Below are 17,082 nucleotides of genomic sequence, written 5' to 3'. Positions count from 1 at the left end.
GTGTCAAAATTGACATTAGAACAAAAGAATTCTGTCAATTTTGACACTATACGTCGTCCATACGTTGCTCTATAAATGGCCAGTTTCATTTACATTCTATCCGTTCTATCCGCGACGAAAACCCAATGGTACCAGATTTATCGACTACTTTTTTCAGTGTCTTCATCATGTTCTTAGCACATTACGTCCGTCGTTTCAAATTTTTATTTTGACGAGTGGAGAGGACAGTATTCTGAGTCATGAAAATAAAAATTTGAAACCACGTACGTACGTGAGTACAGGCAATATTGTAAGATTATGCACCTATGTCAAAATGTTATTTTGACGAGTTGGTGCATGTGATCCTAAGCCGAAGGCGTAGATTATAATCGAACTCGTCAAAACAAACATTTAGACATAAGTGCATATCATTTTTTATGTGTCAATGCAAAGATAAACCCATACTCCCTCTCCGAGCTGATGCATATTGTTAGTTTTACCACACAGAGACATATAAAAATGTTTATTGCATTCGCGGTGTGATTACCCGAAAAATTACTTATCTAGAGCGCTAATTCATACATTAATAGTTTGCTGTCAAAACAGTCATATGTTGTTGTCTCGTTTTCGCTCATGCAATAAAGCATTGTATTTCATATGGAGTAGGATTCTCGCTGTCGCTCGAGGATCCTACTCCATATGAAATAAAGTACTAATATTTCGATATATGAGCGATTCACAAAACAAGGGATGAAAAGTCGAGTTTTAGTATGAATTTGGTTGTTCCGAGGCGAAGCCGATGTCAACAAACACAACAAAACGTGACTTTTCATTTTTATCCCGAATTATGTAGTGCTGAAGACGTTGAAAGAAGTGCATAAATTATGAAAAGTAAGGTTTTCGACCCATGTTGCATGTAAAGCTTCTTACATTACTCAAAAAGTCAGGCTGAAGCCTTTCAGAAAAAGTGAGTCATCTGTTATCGACAACTACAACAAAAATTAGTGGACCTCCTGTACGATTGTCGAGATTAGTTGACCAAGAGTAGTAGTTTCTGTTACTTGAACGGAGTTAATTCAATAAAATAGTCGGCCATTTGAATTAACCGTCGTGTCACTGCGTTCAGCCGATTTGAAAGAAGTTTTCAAGGATTGTGTGTTTGTCTGGGAGCGAGTTTAAGGATTGGAAAGTCTTGATGGACATGCCTGCTGAATCTATGGTGAGTGGTGGAACGTTCAGAATCAGACATTTGTCTTTTGAGAGCTTGAAGTTTCTTTGTTGAAGGATTTGGATTTGGCGTTGGTTTTAACTGTGATGAGTTTCCCTAGTCTGATCTTCTGACAAAATATCTCTTATTAGAGTCCTTTTCAGATGAAAATCTGACAAATTCCTAACGCTAAAATTGACCGTTTATTTGACAAATTTCAGCGTTACTGTCTCGATGGCACCATGTAAGGAAAATCCTTGAAAATTACTTGCCATTGACTGATGAGTTGTAGTTGAAAGGACCCTTATGTGACGAAACAGTGTTCAAAAAGTTCAAATCCTCCTTTTACGGGAACTTTTGTTAGGCTCAATAAGAGTACTCATTTGGAACGACTGTTGCTTAACGGCTGATTATGCTTTTAGTTCGTTGTAAATTGACAACGTTAAAAATTTTCATACAAAATTGTAAAAAAAATTCAAGTTGACCTGACCTGACATGTCGACCTATAGGTTTTTAGGTGAATTCAGGTTAACCTGACCTGTTGCGGGCCTTACAAGAAGCATGTCTAATTTTCATAGAAGGCAAAGTAAAATGAATACACGTAGACATATCAAAATAAATTGGTTTTGTACCGCGTAGAATTTGCATGATGGAAGAAGGGACGGAAATACAAGAAAAAATTACATTTATTTGATTCAATTGATTCGATTGGCTCCCAAAGTGTCTAGTAACATCTTTTTTTCGCGATATTCAAAACGAATTTGAGATAGCCAGTTAAAGCGCTTATCAATTGCAATTCATAGGTTTCACCGTGTTGCTTTCAAACTTTTGTTTGTATTTTTATTCTTATGGTTTCGCTTCGAAAATTCTTCGGAATGGCACAGGAATGATACATACACCGAACCAAGAATCGGTCAATTAATTTTTATAAGTTACTAATAATTGTTATTGCATTTTATGTTCGTGTAACATCTAAACGGAACAAAAACTAGAGAATAATTCAATAAATCAACAAGACTTCGCTAGCCAATTTACAATGCATCTGAACTTAATAAATGAACAAATAATAATACAAAAAAACATCTGGTACGAATGACATTCGTGCAATGTGCACTGAAATAATCGAAAGAATTGAAAATATGCAATAGATTTTATATTTATATGTCGGGTGGTCTGAAAAGAAAAGAACTTTTTTTTTCTGTATTCCTCTGATTTCAATGCAATTTCTTAGCTCACGGCTTCCACATAATATCGCTATAACTTTGGATGCTATTTTATTTAACAGAACATTATTTTCTATATTACTTAAGTTGTGTTATGATGTATTATGTCGTTCATTTATGTAATAAATTTATTTTCTATGGAAAATAATGTTTATACGTCAATGAATAATACATCAAACCGATCTCCATTTGTACTAATAGAACATTATTTGTCTCCTCATAAACCATCTATCTGGAAACGATATTTAACGTTTTTTCAGTGGACGAAACTTGTATTTTATTTATGAAGACAAGGCACAACGATCAATAGATCAAAGACATATTTTTATGCTCTTTCTTAAACATTTATGAATAAATTAATTGACGTTAACCGCTTAACTTAGCCAGAGAAGGAAGAAAAAACCACGAACATTACGGGCATTTACCGGAATTGTAAAATAGTATAGCGAGTCGTGTTATTGCACTTGGGTCTAGTTTGTTGTTGACATGTTTTTCTGCAGAATTTTCATTTACTGAGCTGAGGTATTTCTACATCAAAGATAATCTAAAGGTAATCATCATAAAGCTTTGATAGGGCAAAGTCGAAGCTTTCTTTCAGTCGATGTCAGTGATATTTAGACACGAATTGGTTTCACCTGTTTTTTCAGCTGGTTCACTGATACAAAGAAATGTGATCACCTCATATGGGTGAAATAGATCATTGTCATGTGCATTTGATATGTCAAATTAGTTGTCATTTTCACAAAGCTACACACAACCCACAGAGGTAGACTCTACCTAGAGGAGTTATGCCTCGAAATTCATTGAAAAAATATCACACACACCGCTAACACGAAAACTTTTCGTTTTAATTTGTCAGTTTGTTCTATTGAGATAGCCATTCCTCAGCTTTGAAAAATTTATGCGAAATTTTATTTTTATAAGTTAGCTTTGTGAAATTGACAGCTAAATACATAATACCAAATGCACTTGACAATGATCTATACACACGTGTGATTGTGTTAATTATGTTTACACGTGTGAGCAGTTTTGATTGTATGAGTGGATCAGCTGAAAAACACAAGCAAATTCATGTCTAAATTTCACTTACGTTTCCTGTGAGTTACACTTAGTGCCGCCTCTATCATAATGGCATTTTGGACATTCTACTATCACGTAGCGATTGGAAGGACGCACAACTTTTGTATTTGAGGGTGCGAAAATATTTTTAAAACCAAGTCTAATTGCCAACATTGCCAAAAACCTAGTGACGGTACTGGTGACACGTTTAGCATTTTACAAGCAAAAATAGTAAGACGATAAAATGATGAGATCTATTACTTCTGTTGTTCAACAGACGAAGAAAACGTTTGACGTATATTCTTCTATACATTGGAAATCTGAAAAGACTATGTACTGCATATTGGGACCTAGGACCGAACTCTACATTCGAGCTTTTTCCTCTCTAAACTGCTTGTGCTGCATATGATGCAGTATAGAAATATTGAATTCAGAATTCCGTGCTGAGGCCAAATACGCAGCACCTCTTCGGGTTTTCAGTGTAAGTCAAGAAAGTCAAGTGTCAAATTTAGAGTGTCAAGCTTTTTGGACGCACTAAAATTTAACTTTAAGCTTGAAGTACAAAGACGGATTGGAAAACTCATTAAAGAACCAACGTATTTACTATGTCATTGCGTGACAGCTCATTGTCTCGCTCATTGCTTTTTCGTGCTTTTGTTGTCTTGTTTTTGCTTAGACTAATATATTTTTGCAGGCAAGTTGTGAGCCACTTCGACATATCATCAATAGCCCATCAACCTGTGAATTTCCTATTAACCTTTTCATCTGTTATTGATAACGACGACAAAATTAATGACACGCTCTGGGTAATATGGTCCTTTATAGTATAATTTAAAAAAAATTGAAGTACAAGAGTTGAAATCAACAAAATAAAAATACTTTGATCGATAGAAGTAATAGACTTTATTAAATAGACCATAATAATAATACTGGTCATATGCTTGCCGTCTGTAACAGGTTAACTGTTTGGACACTGTGGGAATAGGAAAATCGTCAGTATTATTATTGGATCTGCTACTTCTTTTGATCGAAGTATTTCCAACAAATTGATTAATAATCTTTTACTTCATTTGCTTCAACGTGGAATTGCTATAACAAGACCACAATAGTCAAAGCTAATTGATTATTTTTGTCGTCGTTGACGATAACAGATGGTTTCGACTCTGTCACATACATGCTAAAATCTAGTTCCACGTTTGTTAACCGAAATGGTTAGTCCCTAAATGTCCCATAGTTGATCCAAAATATAATGAACTCAGTCTTTGATTTATTAATTGACATTGTTAAATGCTATTTCCTTGGGCTCAGCGTGAAAAAAACATCGAAAAATGTCAATATTTCATCATTAGAAAAATATTAAAAATAAAAACTGGAAAAGCTTAAATGACTAAACATTGTATTGGGTAACCGCTTTGAAGAAAGGGTGCATAATTTGTCATATCTTCAAATCGATCTGCGTGGCATATTACTTTATTATTTTTGCAATAAATCAAATAACGACTCAAAGATTATTGAAGATCAAGTACTTTAAAAAAAATCATGCCTTCGGGCAGGCTACGAAATCAACCCTGGTAGAAAAATCATATTCACTTTAATCCGGAATGAATTTTTTATAAACACATATTTCTGTCGGTGGATGTGTGTGTGGGGCTACGAGTACCGAAAACACCGACAAAAATATTTATTCATTTTTACAATTTATGTTTATTGTGACACCCTCACCGTTTCACTTTATTTGTTTGCCATTTATTTCTTTCAGTTTTTTTTTATGTGGTTTTGGTACGTTTTTATATACTTTAAATTGGATTATTCGTATTTGTGGAGCGAGGTGGTTCGACAAATGTATTGCAAAAATGCGTAAATTAGCTGCAAGGGAAACGGCAAAGGAAATTTCATGTGAGGGAGATGTTTCAAATCAGTGCAAATTATTCGCCTTACAGTGTAATTCTTCCGACAAAAAAGAAAACATTAACCGCCAAAACAAGCACTTGCAACAACAACAACAACAAAAAAATCAGATAAATCCTTTTAAGGGTACTCCCTGTTTAGCATGTAAATTCAATTAAGTCACATTGTTCCGTTTTATTAATCAGAATGAAGCACATTTGTTTCAATTTCAATGCTCGCATGTACTTCCATATGCATGCCTTTACACCCATTATTACCATATATACATACAGCAGCACTGGCAAATTCGGGGAAAGGGAAAGTTTATTCGTTTCGCACACGGATAAGATGAGCCTTTATCCCATATAGTCATTTTCTAAAACATATATGAGCCACTTAATGTCAACCCTCTCTTGTAATAGCAATGGTACTCTATCCCATTATGATACAATACACACAAGATCACATTAAGATATTCTAATTAATTGCTGGAACTGGGTTATGGCTTATATGACTTTGTTCTTCAACGATGTGTGCTTTATGGTACACAAATTTCTGGTTAAAATACGAATTATACAAAAGTGGAAGTTGAATATTTATTATATTTGAATTACTTGAGGGACTGGAGCATGGATGGTATAAGAGAGTGACTGTATGTGTAAATAGTTATACGAATTTGTTAGATCGTATCGGAAAAATAAATAAATATGTACAGCGTTTCTGGGGGGGCATTCCGTTATCTAAGATGTAATAACTTCTGCTTTTAATCAGCCTGAGCAAGGGTTAATTACAATTGCCTGTATGTGATCGGAGTATCTTAATATCATGTTACACATAACGATATTATTCAGCGCGATTGTGTGGCATATATACGAGAACATTATTTGTATCATTCATGTAGACGAAAAGCGTTTGCCTAACGAAAGGCGATATTTTAATTGTTTTGTTTGACCGTTGTATATACACAGGTAGATCGAGGAGATTCGATTTCTTTTAAGTTACATATTTTGATATAAATTCGCAAAGAGGTTTGGCCACTGACTGACTGAATTTATTATAATTGTATGCAAGTCAAGTATCTACAGCATCAATACAATAATGATCACAAGTAATATACAGATGGAAGGGTTACAATTTGGGCAATTTGTTAAAGAAAATAATTTGATTTGACTGGTTCCACAATGGAATTAAAATCTAAAAAAACGAAGGTATTTTGTCATCGGTCGTTAATTTTAAACAATAATACACAAGAAGAGAAAAAAAAGGCACACCAACAACCGCTGATTCTTTTATCTCACTTGATGTTCAACCCTAATTTTTATCGTCCGTGAACGTTGGAAGAAAATTAAAAAACGAATTACACAGACGATAAAGCATCAAATCTTCTAAGACGACGTTCTTTAATGAAATTTTTACAGCAGAATAAAAAAAACGAGAGCCCGATCCCACTTAAATTGCCAACCCTTTCGCTATTACAAAGTATCTGCTTACATCTAATTTGTTGCAATGAAAATACGTATTTATATGGGTCGAAGTGGGAGGGAAAGCGCTGTTTTATGTTGTCATAACGATTATGTTCTTGTATTTATTTTAGTAGTCTAAATTAGTGGGATTGTGGTATGCGGTGAGTAGTGAGCGACTAATATAGCAAAACTGTTTGAATTTTCATGTATCCGATTTTCTCTGATTTAACTATGTTGACATACAGTTGGTTCATTCTAAAAAAAACCTTTTGACAGTTTTCCAAGAGTTTTAAAAGTAATCGATGTTCCCAGTCAATTAAGTGTTTCCGGCCTATGATAACCTGGCAAAAAATTTGAATATGCCTTAGTGAATTCAAATTTTGCGCCAAAATATAGGCAGGAAACACTTAATCGAAAATTTCAATCCATGCGTTCCCAGAATGTAAATCACACGAATGTATATGTGTAGTAACATGAGTACTGGGACGTCAAAAATAATTTAGCTTCGAGCAAAAGAGTTAAACTTGTGTGAATGCCAGGTAACTGTGGCATCCATCAAAGGCAATGAAGAAGCAGTTATTTTAACGAAGAACAGAGTGAACACAACTTCGCTAAATCGGTGATGGATAGTGCCTACAACAGCACCAGCCAAAAAATTACAAGATAATCCTAACTGCATACAATCCAAGCACTCTTTTACGCACCATTTATAATGTTCACGAAAAGTGAACGAAATATTTGGTGAACCAGAAATAAATATTGAGCAATTCCGATAAAATTGAATTCCACCGTTTAAATGTCAGCAGGAATATCTAAATATTCTTACTAAACATAAGTAACACACAAAAACCACACCGGACATTTCGGCTATAACAATCATTCCCCCAAAGGGACCCAAAGAACACTTGGTTCCATTGGTCTAAATGAATAATGATTCATGGAATGGAACGGTCTTTTTTTATCATAAATAAATCGTCCCTAAATCGTTTCCACCGACTTGTAATTTAGTAACAATGATTTTGATACATTTTGGCGCAGTCGCTACTGTCAGTTTACATTGAGGCTGTCTGATTAATTGAAATGGATGGTAATTTCCTAGTGTTTTTTCGTATGGGATTAGCATTATAAATAGTAGAATTACCGTTATATTTTGTCAATATTGGAAGATATTGGTCACAATTGAGTAGATAAAAAACGAAAAGTTCCATTGGTGAAACTAACGAATCCGTTGCTGAAATATATTTTGTGCATCCCACAACTGAAATACGACCTATTTTGCCATGATTTTTCATTAGGAAATGTCAGTTTTTCCCGAACTATATATCGTGCGGGAAAAAACTTCATTTCTTTACGATTTATAGTGCGGGAAAAGAATTACATGAATTTTTCTATGACTATACGATTGATTAAATTTAATATGGTGAATGTGAAGTGTGTATGTTTTCAAGTAAATTGATGTGTTTTGTCTATTTCAGTTGTCCGATGCACAAAACCTTGTTCGTACCTCGACAGGAAATGGATTTTTTCAGCACACGTCCTAATTTTCCTTACTCGCTTCGCTCGTAAGGAAAACTTAGGACTGGTGCTGAAAAAATCGTCATTTTCTGTCTTGGTACGAAAAATACTATTCTCGAACTGAATGAAATTGTATGTTCTCACAATTCTCTACCTGTTTGATAAGGTGCAATAAATTACATTACTTTAAAATTCTGATTAAAAAGCGAGAATTAATCTTTGCATCATCCATCGTCCGGATACTTATCACAGAAGTATCTACTCCCATAAATATCACTTTCACAGTTAATTTTGCTAAATTTATTAGTTTTCTTCCTATTGTTCAGATTTCATCTCCACGAAAACAATACAAATAAAGTCCTAAATTATGAACTGAGGAAAAAAATGTTTTATTACTTGCCTGTTTACGCCATAAATATATTTTTTTCTTCACCATTTCTAGCTCTAACCTCCGATTCACCTTTACGAAATCATCCTTTTTCCATAATTTATTTACTTCAATTCTCCTTCTTCTTCTCATTTTATTTTGTAAACAAATAAAAAGATGATGGATAAAACAAACCATTCGTATTATTATAACTTTAACAAACCGAAAAACCAACTATAAACAACCAGGATGAAAACTGATTTCATACCTGATTGTGTTAAGCACACAATGTTCTTGATTTTACATGGAAAAGGTGCAATAAAAAATAAGAAAGAAAGCAATAAAATATGTCACAGCAAAGTGATAAACATGCAGGACATCATAATTTTCTTTCGTTTTGTTTTCAATTTCTTATTATAATTCGAAACTGAAGTCTTACGCATTTAATGCCATGCATTTTACTCTTATATGTTACGCTGGGCAATTGGAACGTATTATATTACGAGAAGATTTGAATGATGCGATTACGAGATTTTGTTTTTAAGAAACGGTAGCCCCGGATGCCATTTAACTTTTTTAATGGTTATCGTATAACGAGATTCATTTTTATATGAATGGGGATAAGATGAAATGGTTCGTATTCGTAGTATAAAAATACATGTTTCGAAATCGTTGTATGTTCATCAGGTTTCCTGGATGGCTTTTTTTTAATGTGTTTGTTATGACGATTTGTTTGGAGTGTACCAACTAGATAACTATCTCTTCAATGATAGATGTAATTGAGTGAACATTGTAGTCATGACAAGGTTTCATTTACCATGTCAATCGAGAATGCCACTCTTTCATTGGTAAAAGGAAAATTTCACAAAATTCATCAATGTAGGTAGAGCTTCGTTTGAGGGAATATAAAATTAAGATATCGAAGGAGTCTCTTGAGACTCTTCTTCAAACTATGTCATGTCATCTGTTATCGAGTACGACAAGGTCCATAAAGAATATAACGTTTTAGACGATATGACCTGTTGACCAACCCATCTAACCTCTTTCGATGGCAATGATTTACATGGCTGTCGTGAAATGTCTGATTGTGGAGATCAAAGTTCGCTAGCATCCACTTCGTTGTCTTTGTCATCTTTGAACCAATCTACGTGTTCTGAGTTGCGAATACCTGCCCCTACAACCATTCGTTCACCTGGACGAATTACTGCAGCTTGTTTCAGTCGGGATGTTAGAACAAGTGAGTTTTGTACCAGCAACGTTTAGCAACATCTGGCGAATAACACCTCATTGATGTCATCAACTTTAAACTTCTCGTATATAAGTACCACTCAAAGACACTCAAATTCAAGCTTTTACGAGAGAAATGTAAAAAAGGTTTGTTATGTAATATTTTGAACAAATCTACCACCGACCCTGTAAAATTACGTCACAAATAATTGTGAAATCTACCCATGACTCTTCTGCGTTACATACTTTATAGACGTCCCCAACACAAATAAACGACGGGCAATAGCCAGTCCCATCTTATAATAGTAAGATAAATACATGATAAAACTAATGAAGTAAAAGATTTTCTATCGTTCAGATTAAAAGAAGTAATAAAATTTGTTACTGGTGATTCACTGGCTCCTGAGCCTCCTGAGTCCCTTCTTCAAATTATGTCAAGTCATCTGTTATCGATGACGACACAAATAAACGACGAACAATAACCAGCTCGATCTTATAACAGTAAAGTACACGATCAAACTAATGAAGTAAAAGATTTTCGATCCATTGTAAACATTCATACACTAACAAATCGGAAAACCCTGCTTGACAGTACAAGTAACATTTCAACTAACAAATAGTTCATCTTTACTATAATGGTAAAAGTAAGATAGTATTCTCCGACCGAATTCGAATCAACCAAAAGTAAAAAGAAATAAAATTCTAATTTCTTCGAAATCATTTTAACTGCCCGAATTTCATTTTAACTGAAAGCATAGGTCTTTACTGGTAGAATAAAGTTAAGACTTTAAAATTTGAAATTAGGTCATCGGAAATGTCTTAGGGTCGTTCAGGTATTGGAAATGTGATTTTAACTGCCGGAATTTAATTTTAACCCCATCCGTCTTTCTAAGCACTACAAACCTGCACACTTCTAGATAAATCGTCGGTTTATTGGCGAAATAATTCAACTTTGAGTTCACCAAAAAAAAACGACAACCCGAAAACGATGTTCCATAAAATTGTCAGGTGAGACCAACGATTCAATAGAGCCATTGATCATTCCGATCGGATGTGGCTTGAATATCATTTTCATATATGCTCGATGAAATTTTTGCGAATTCATTCTTTAGTAGTAGAATAACGTTTAGACTTAAAAATTTGAAATTGAGTACACAGGAAAAAGGATCAGTACATGTCCTATGTCCATTGAAATATTTGAAACATGATTTTAACTGACGGAATTTGATTTAAACTGGAAGCGTAGGTCTTATGTAGTGGAATAAAGTTAAGACTTAAAAATGTGGAAGTGGGTACAAAAGAAAATAATCGAATTTTAGTTGAACCGGAAGCATAGGTCCATTTATTTAAATATTTAAATATAAAATCGTGAAACTTATTAGTTGCAGGTAATTCAATTTATGTCAACCTTCATTTTTTTGGCAGCTCTATTATAAAGAAATTTCCCAATTTTTCGACTAGGCTCAGCGAGGTCCGGTTCAAACAGAATATGTCCCGTTGCAATGCCTATAATGTACTGCATACACTTAAATACGCAGTCATCCTTTTCTGAAAACACAAGATTTTACAGTAATCTTTAGTTTAAGATAAATGTAAGGTTTTTACGTGAAACAGTGCCAAATTTATTTGTAAATGTGGTGAACTTCGGATCAGTTAAATTATTAAGGATGTCTGGCATTTGGCGTGAAAATGCCTTTGACGAGGGGTCATAGTAAATAGCTATGTTAAATCAAAAATTAAAACAAGTACTTCAATGAAAGTCAGTTCTTCTTACCATCTTTACATCTCCCGTCATCTCTGATAACAAATGCACACATATGAAAACTCATATGTACTTTGCCTTTACATTCATTCGTGTTGAACTTGTGAGGAACGAAAAAAGCCACATACCGAGGTAATATGTTTGAATTTGTTTTAAGGCCACTGTAAATGTAGCTTTTCAAGGATCCAAGATTTTTAACACACATGGACTTGGACATGGCTTTGAATTCCCGTACTATGTAAAAATACATAACATCAGATATTATTGTAATCAATTTCTTTGCATAAAAGTTATCGAAAAAAAAACATCAATAATTAGTACACCTCAACAAAAAATTTCCCAGTCCGGTACTTGTTGCTATACCCGGTTTTGAGCAAGAAAGTAATGCCGCATTTTCTGGCCTCAAGACAACAAAAATCATTTCTGGTCCGTAAAAATAAGTTTACAGTACACAGTGAGATTGTTTTGGTTTGAAGGAAAATATTCTCATTTATGTACGTTAGGGGGTCCAAAAAATATAAGTGTCAATAAATTTGGAGGACTGATTTTCGATACATTTTTTCCATTACTATCGGGACCAAATTTAACCCATATACATTTTTATAAGGCAAACTTTATTGACACTTTTATTGTCCCATACGATTTTGGACCCTACGATTTTAAAGAAAGGAAATAAGTAAGTCTATCAATTTTTGTCATTTTGTAAACCGTTACAATAGTCTTTTATAGCAATGGTAGATACATTATTACCTTGACCTAAGTTTCCAAACATTTCTCCAACGTAACGTCTATCCATATAAACTGGTGATTGCAAGTTGTTCACTATCTTTATAAATTTATCGATGAAAAAATTATGTTGAGCGGTTTGCGCTTCAATCACGCTTTGGTTGCTAAAAATGAATTTTGAAAAAAGCATTATTAGTCGTCAAAGCATGACAAAGTAGAAATACGGTGGTATGAATGGTTCACGCCGTTTGTGATTACTACAGAAAACTTTTAGATCTATGGGAACTTCAATATCTCACTTTAAATATTCGACTGTAATCTAACAAAGTACGAAGTAAATTCTGGCGTATTTTTGCTTAAAAAAGCTTAAAACAGGATTTGTCAGGATCAGTGACTAAGGGGTAGAAGTGGAAGGAACTTACGAACAAAATCCGATTTCAGGCGAATATCGACCAGCTATTTCCTCACTTCGCAATTCATTAAGTAGTCTGCTCACGATTTGATCATAAGTACTTCGTGCCATATCCATTTGCACTCGTGTCACCTTGAAGGAAGAGTAAAAGAAGTACCAGTTAATTGAACAGTAAAATAAAATGTAGTTTTTCAAACTGTATGACGTTACAGTGCATATATGTACCTCTTTTTCGAGTGCTATTCCTTTCTGGATGTCTATTCTTTTAGATCTTCGCAAAACTGCCTGATTTGACCCACACGCCAGGTAAAGTTCAGGATTTGTAAACTTTTTGTGCACTGCAGTGTGCTTTACCATAACTAATGGCTCCACTGTATTATACCTAATCGGATATATTTAAATAATTTAAATTGAAAACAAAACTAAACATATTCACATACTCGTCCTCGTATCCGAGCCAACGCACAACGTAAGAAGGTTCCAGTGAATTTTTGACTTGAACGGCCTGAACAATCGAATCCACCATGTACCACTCATATAATTCGTTGGTTTCCAATGGACCCGGCCGGCAAAACGGCATATCGATTCTTCGTTCCATTGCAGATAGCTCTTCGATTGTGAGAAATTTGCACCCAGGTTCTAGGTCGTTCAGGTTGAAAGTTCTAACGTAGGTGTATTCCAACTTTTTAAACTTTTTGTAGTGAATTGGTGGCTTGAGAAAATTAATTTCGCATAGCTTTACATTCTCCAAGTACCGCTTCAACTCAGGATCAACTGTAGGTTCGGTTGAGCTTTCGGTCAGTTTACGGATTTGCACTATAGGATCCCAACTTGTGTTCACTGCCTCTGAGTTTCCGGTTGGATTTGAAGTTGCAGATTCGGTTGAGCTTTCGGCTAGTTTACGGATTTTTACTATAGGATCGCAACTTGTGTTCACTACCTCTGAGCTTCCGGTTGGATTTGAAGTTGCAGGTTCGGTTGAGCTTTTGGCCAATTCGTTATCGACTTCCCTCGGCTCGATCAGATTGTTAATTTTGAAATCGAGTGCCGAGCTTTCATTCAATTCAATATCGACCGGTGGTGGTTCGGTTAGTTCTGTACGAGTTGGTAGTCTATCGGATGATGTAGGACAGTAGTACCATTCTTGATCGTATGAAAGCTTCGACAGAGCCATTTCGCAATCATTATAGCGCTGAAATTCTTGTAAAACAATATAATAGTGTTTGTGAGTACCATAAATATGAACGTCTTAGTGAAATCTGGTGTTAGTGAAACTTTATTTAGCAAATCAACACATGGAATATCTACCCCGGCAATTCAACGCTCAACCAATATATTATGTATGTTTTGTTCAGCGAACTTTTGATTCACTGAAAATTCTATGGAGGGCCGGTCTATATTTGCTATGTCATTGAAGCTTAGTTAAATTAAAATCAGACGAAATTCAGGTAGCAACATAGGGTTGCGTAGAAAAGCAAGCAGCTTTGTACGGGTTAGTTTAAACAATTGCAATATTATGGGCATTTAAAGAGTAAAGAGTGAAAACATTTCCGCTTTCTTGCGGATTTTGTTGATCCGAAGCAACGAGCTTCTAAACAAATTTCTGTAATTATCCAATTTATGATATAAGTCCTCAGCAACTTTTTGGACTCAACTTGGAGTCAACACCGAGCTCGCATTCAATAGAACACTTTTCTTAGTCACGTTTTCCGTAGGGGAAACTATTTGAAAATGAACAAAGAAGAAAAATCCTAACGTATAAGCAATTTTTGGCCCTAGAGAATACAATCGCGTATAAATTACCAGCATCCTTAAAACTGAAATTAAACTGAGGAATTGGTACCATTGGGAAAAACTAAAATTCCTTTTATTCGTTTTTAATAAATTACGTGGTACCTTTTCCGAACAGAATTTCACATTCGCAGAAATGCCAATCGCGTCTAGCTTCTAGGTCTGTTTCGTTAGGTGGAGGTACCATATTCTTCAATTTGTAAGCAAATCCACTTTTTGGTATCCAACAGTGTGATGTGCCGTTGAAATAGGTGACCCATAATTTGGGTAAAGTGCGAAGCATTCGTAGATAGATGGATTTTATGCCAACAAACATTTTCAAAAACAAACAGAGCACCAAATAAAGAGTCAATCAAAAACGAAAAGACTTTTAAAATGTCAGTATGCTGCTTAGACTAAATAAATTAGAAAATTTGCGTTGCTACTGAGAATCTTTTGAACAGACAAGGAACGTACAGGTGAATTTTATTTGTACAAAAAAATTTATTACCGAAAACCAAACGCATTCAGAAATGTAGGCATGTAATTATATGCTAAAAACAAGGCATTACCAGTTATCTTTTGGCGCTCAGCACAACAGTACAAAACGGGGAAAAACTGACACACAGACATACATACCTTCTCTCGCTGATTTGGCATCTCTGGATAACCACAATAGCTTTCCCCTTACTTAGGCATTCGAATTCGACGTGCGACAAACGTATAAAATCCCTGTACTTCGTACGGGTCTAAAAATTAGCAACTTTCCGCTGAATATGAGCATTTAATCAGTAATTTTATCAAAAAATTAGTGATGATTCTCACTGATCGCCGGTTGAATAGTTATTTTTTTCGCAATTATAATAATAATCGTAGTTGAATCTGCTGCTAGCATATATTTAGAGCATGTAAAATTGAAAAGCAAGTAGTTCTAACAAAAAGCTCAATTTGCCGAGTTTGAGCTCAGTGAGGAGAATCTTAGTTCTGCCTTTTACTAGACAATAATGTCACATATTCACGCCGTAAGTGCGGTTGAAATTCAAAATGGAACGTGCGGAGGTCATTCTAACGTAGCATCATTTTCATACAATGAAGCGTTGAAATGTACTTTTCGGTTCACTTTTTCATCGAATCGTTCACTTAAAATTCAAATTGTAGGCACAGTTACGGCGTGAATTGAAATGGACCGTGTGAAAAATTTACATACTAGACTATAGTTATAGATTTACACGAAAAAAAAGTGTTAACCTGTGAGCATATCAGCAGTATCATGAACGTAGCGATAGCGAAACATCTTAGAGGTTTTTGTGGGATATTGTTATCAAGTCTAGAACTTCTTTCGATCTTCGATCAAAGTATTTTCAAGCGGTGAGTTTGCAAATTTTTTACTTCGGTTTTGGTATATAAGACCGTGTTTGTCGGAGTTTGTTATTTATTTTTGTAGTTGTCATCGTCTCGTTTCATAAAAAAAGTTTGGGTTAATTCGTAATTAACATAACAGTTTTTATTTAATTCGCAACATTACATGGGAGATGTTGATCTGGACCGTGATCTTCGGGATGGTGACTTGACCTTAGACCTCTCGATGTAAAACTTCAGCGATTGTATTATTGAATGCGATTTCCCAGTAGCTGGTGGATCACTTTTTAGATCATACATCAATTCATTAACAATTGTCCAAAATTTTATAGATTCTCTTGGGAATGGAATGTTAAAGAAAATGAATAATTTGAACGCCGCGTCAAATGCAGGCAAGAAATTGTGGAAAGTGAATCTTAAATCGCCCATTACTACAACAAATTGGTTGCCTGAAGTTTCGGTTGTTTCGTAAATTATTGGATGAAGCTCAATGCCATTCTGTTGCAGATAATTTTTTCTTGAATCAATGTTTTCCTCGAGCTGACTTTGGCTTTTTACGAGTTGATAAAACGACCGCTCTGAACTTTCCATTGTCGGCGTCCACTTCTTCACCTCTGTTGATGTATTTGCAGGCGGTAAAATATAATGCAATGACTTAGCAAGTGTGACATCGTCGGAAGAGGTATCTGTTATGAAATATATTTGTTATCGACAAATGGAAGAAGCGATGAATAAGGTGTCGCATATTGAATATGAGCGATGTGCATTTGATTCAATCATTTCCATTTGCGTGTTTTTTTATAATTGACTAACCGCAGTCGTAAATATAAGAAAATATTGGCGATATTCAATTTTTTTTAACATAGAAAGTGGTGACATGAATGTGTAGTGAGCAAGAGTTGAACATACTTATATCCGATATTAAAATTTTTGGAACGTAGGAAGTAGTGTTACATACCTTGCGTGCAAATCGCGGATATGGTTATGAGTAAAATTTTAAGTAAATGATTCGATATACAAATTAATTATTGAGAAAATAAGCGAAGGTTTTCTTTGATTTCTTCGGTTAGCATGGTGAACTTTTCACACATATTTTGGAACGTAAGAAATCCGAACGAAAATTTAA

The 17,082-nt window shown here is 34.6% G+C and overlaps 1 protein-coding gene and 1 long non-coding RNA gene across 5 annotated transcripts in view; one reads left to right on the top strand and one right to left on the bottom strand.

The window, feature by feature from the left end:
- LOC119071421 (protein trachealess) overlaps positions 1–17,082 on the top strand; it is a 102,238-nt gene that overhangs the window by 25,890 nt on the left and 59,266 nt on the right. The gene's annotated exons all lie outside the window — the stretch shown is intronic.
- The window catches only part of LOC119071496, a 29,996-nt gene that overhangs the window by 10,620 nt on the left and 2,294 nt on the right, over positions 1–17,082 (bottom strand). The window lies entirely within an intron of this gene.

Source organism: Bradysia coprophila, chromosome II (genome assembly GCF_014529535.1).
Source record: "Bradysia coprophila strain Holo2 chromosome II, BU_Bcop_v1, whole genome shotgun sequence".
NCBI classification, from domain to species: domain Eukaryota; kingdom Metazoa; phylum Arthropoda; class Insecta; order Diptera; family Sciaridae; genus Bradysia; species Bradysia coprophila.
Note: the sequence above shows the minus strand (reverse complement) of the source record. Positions and strands in the feature narration are given on the sequence as shown.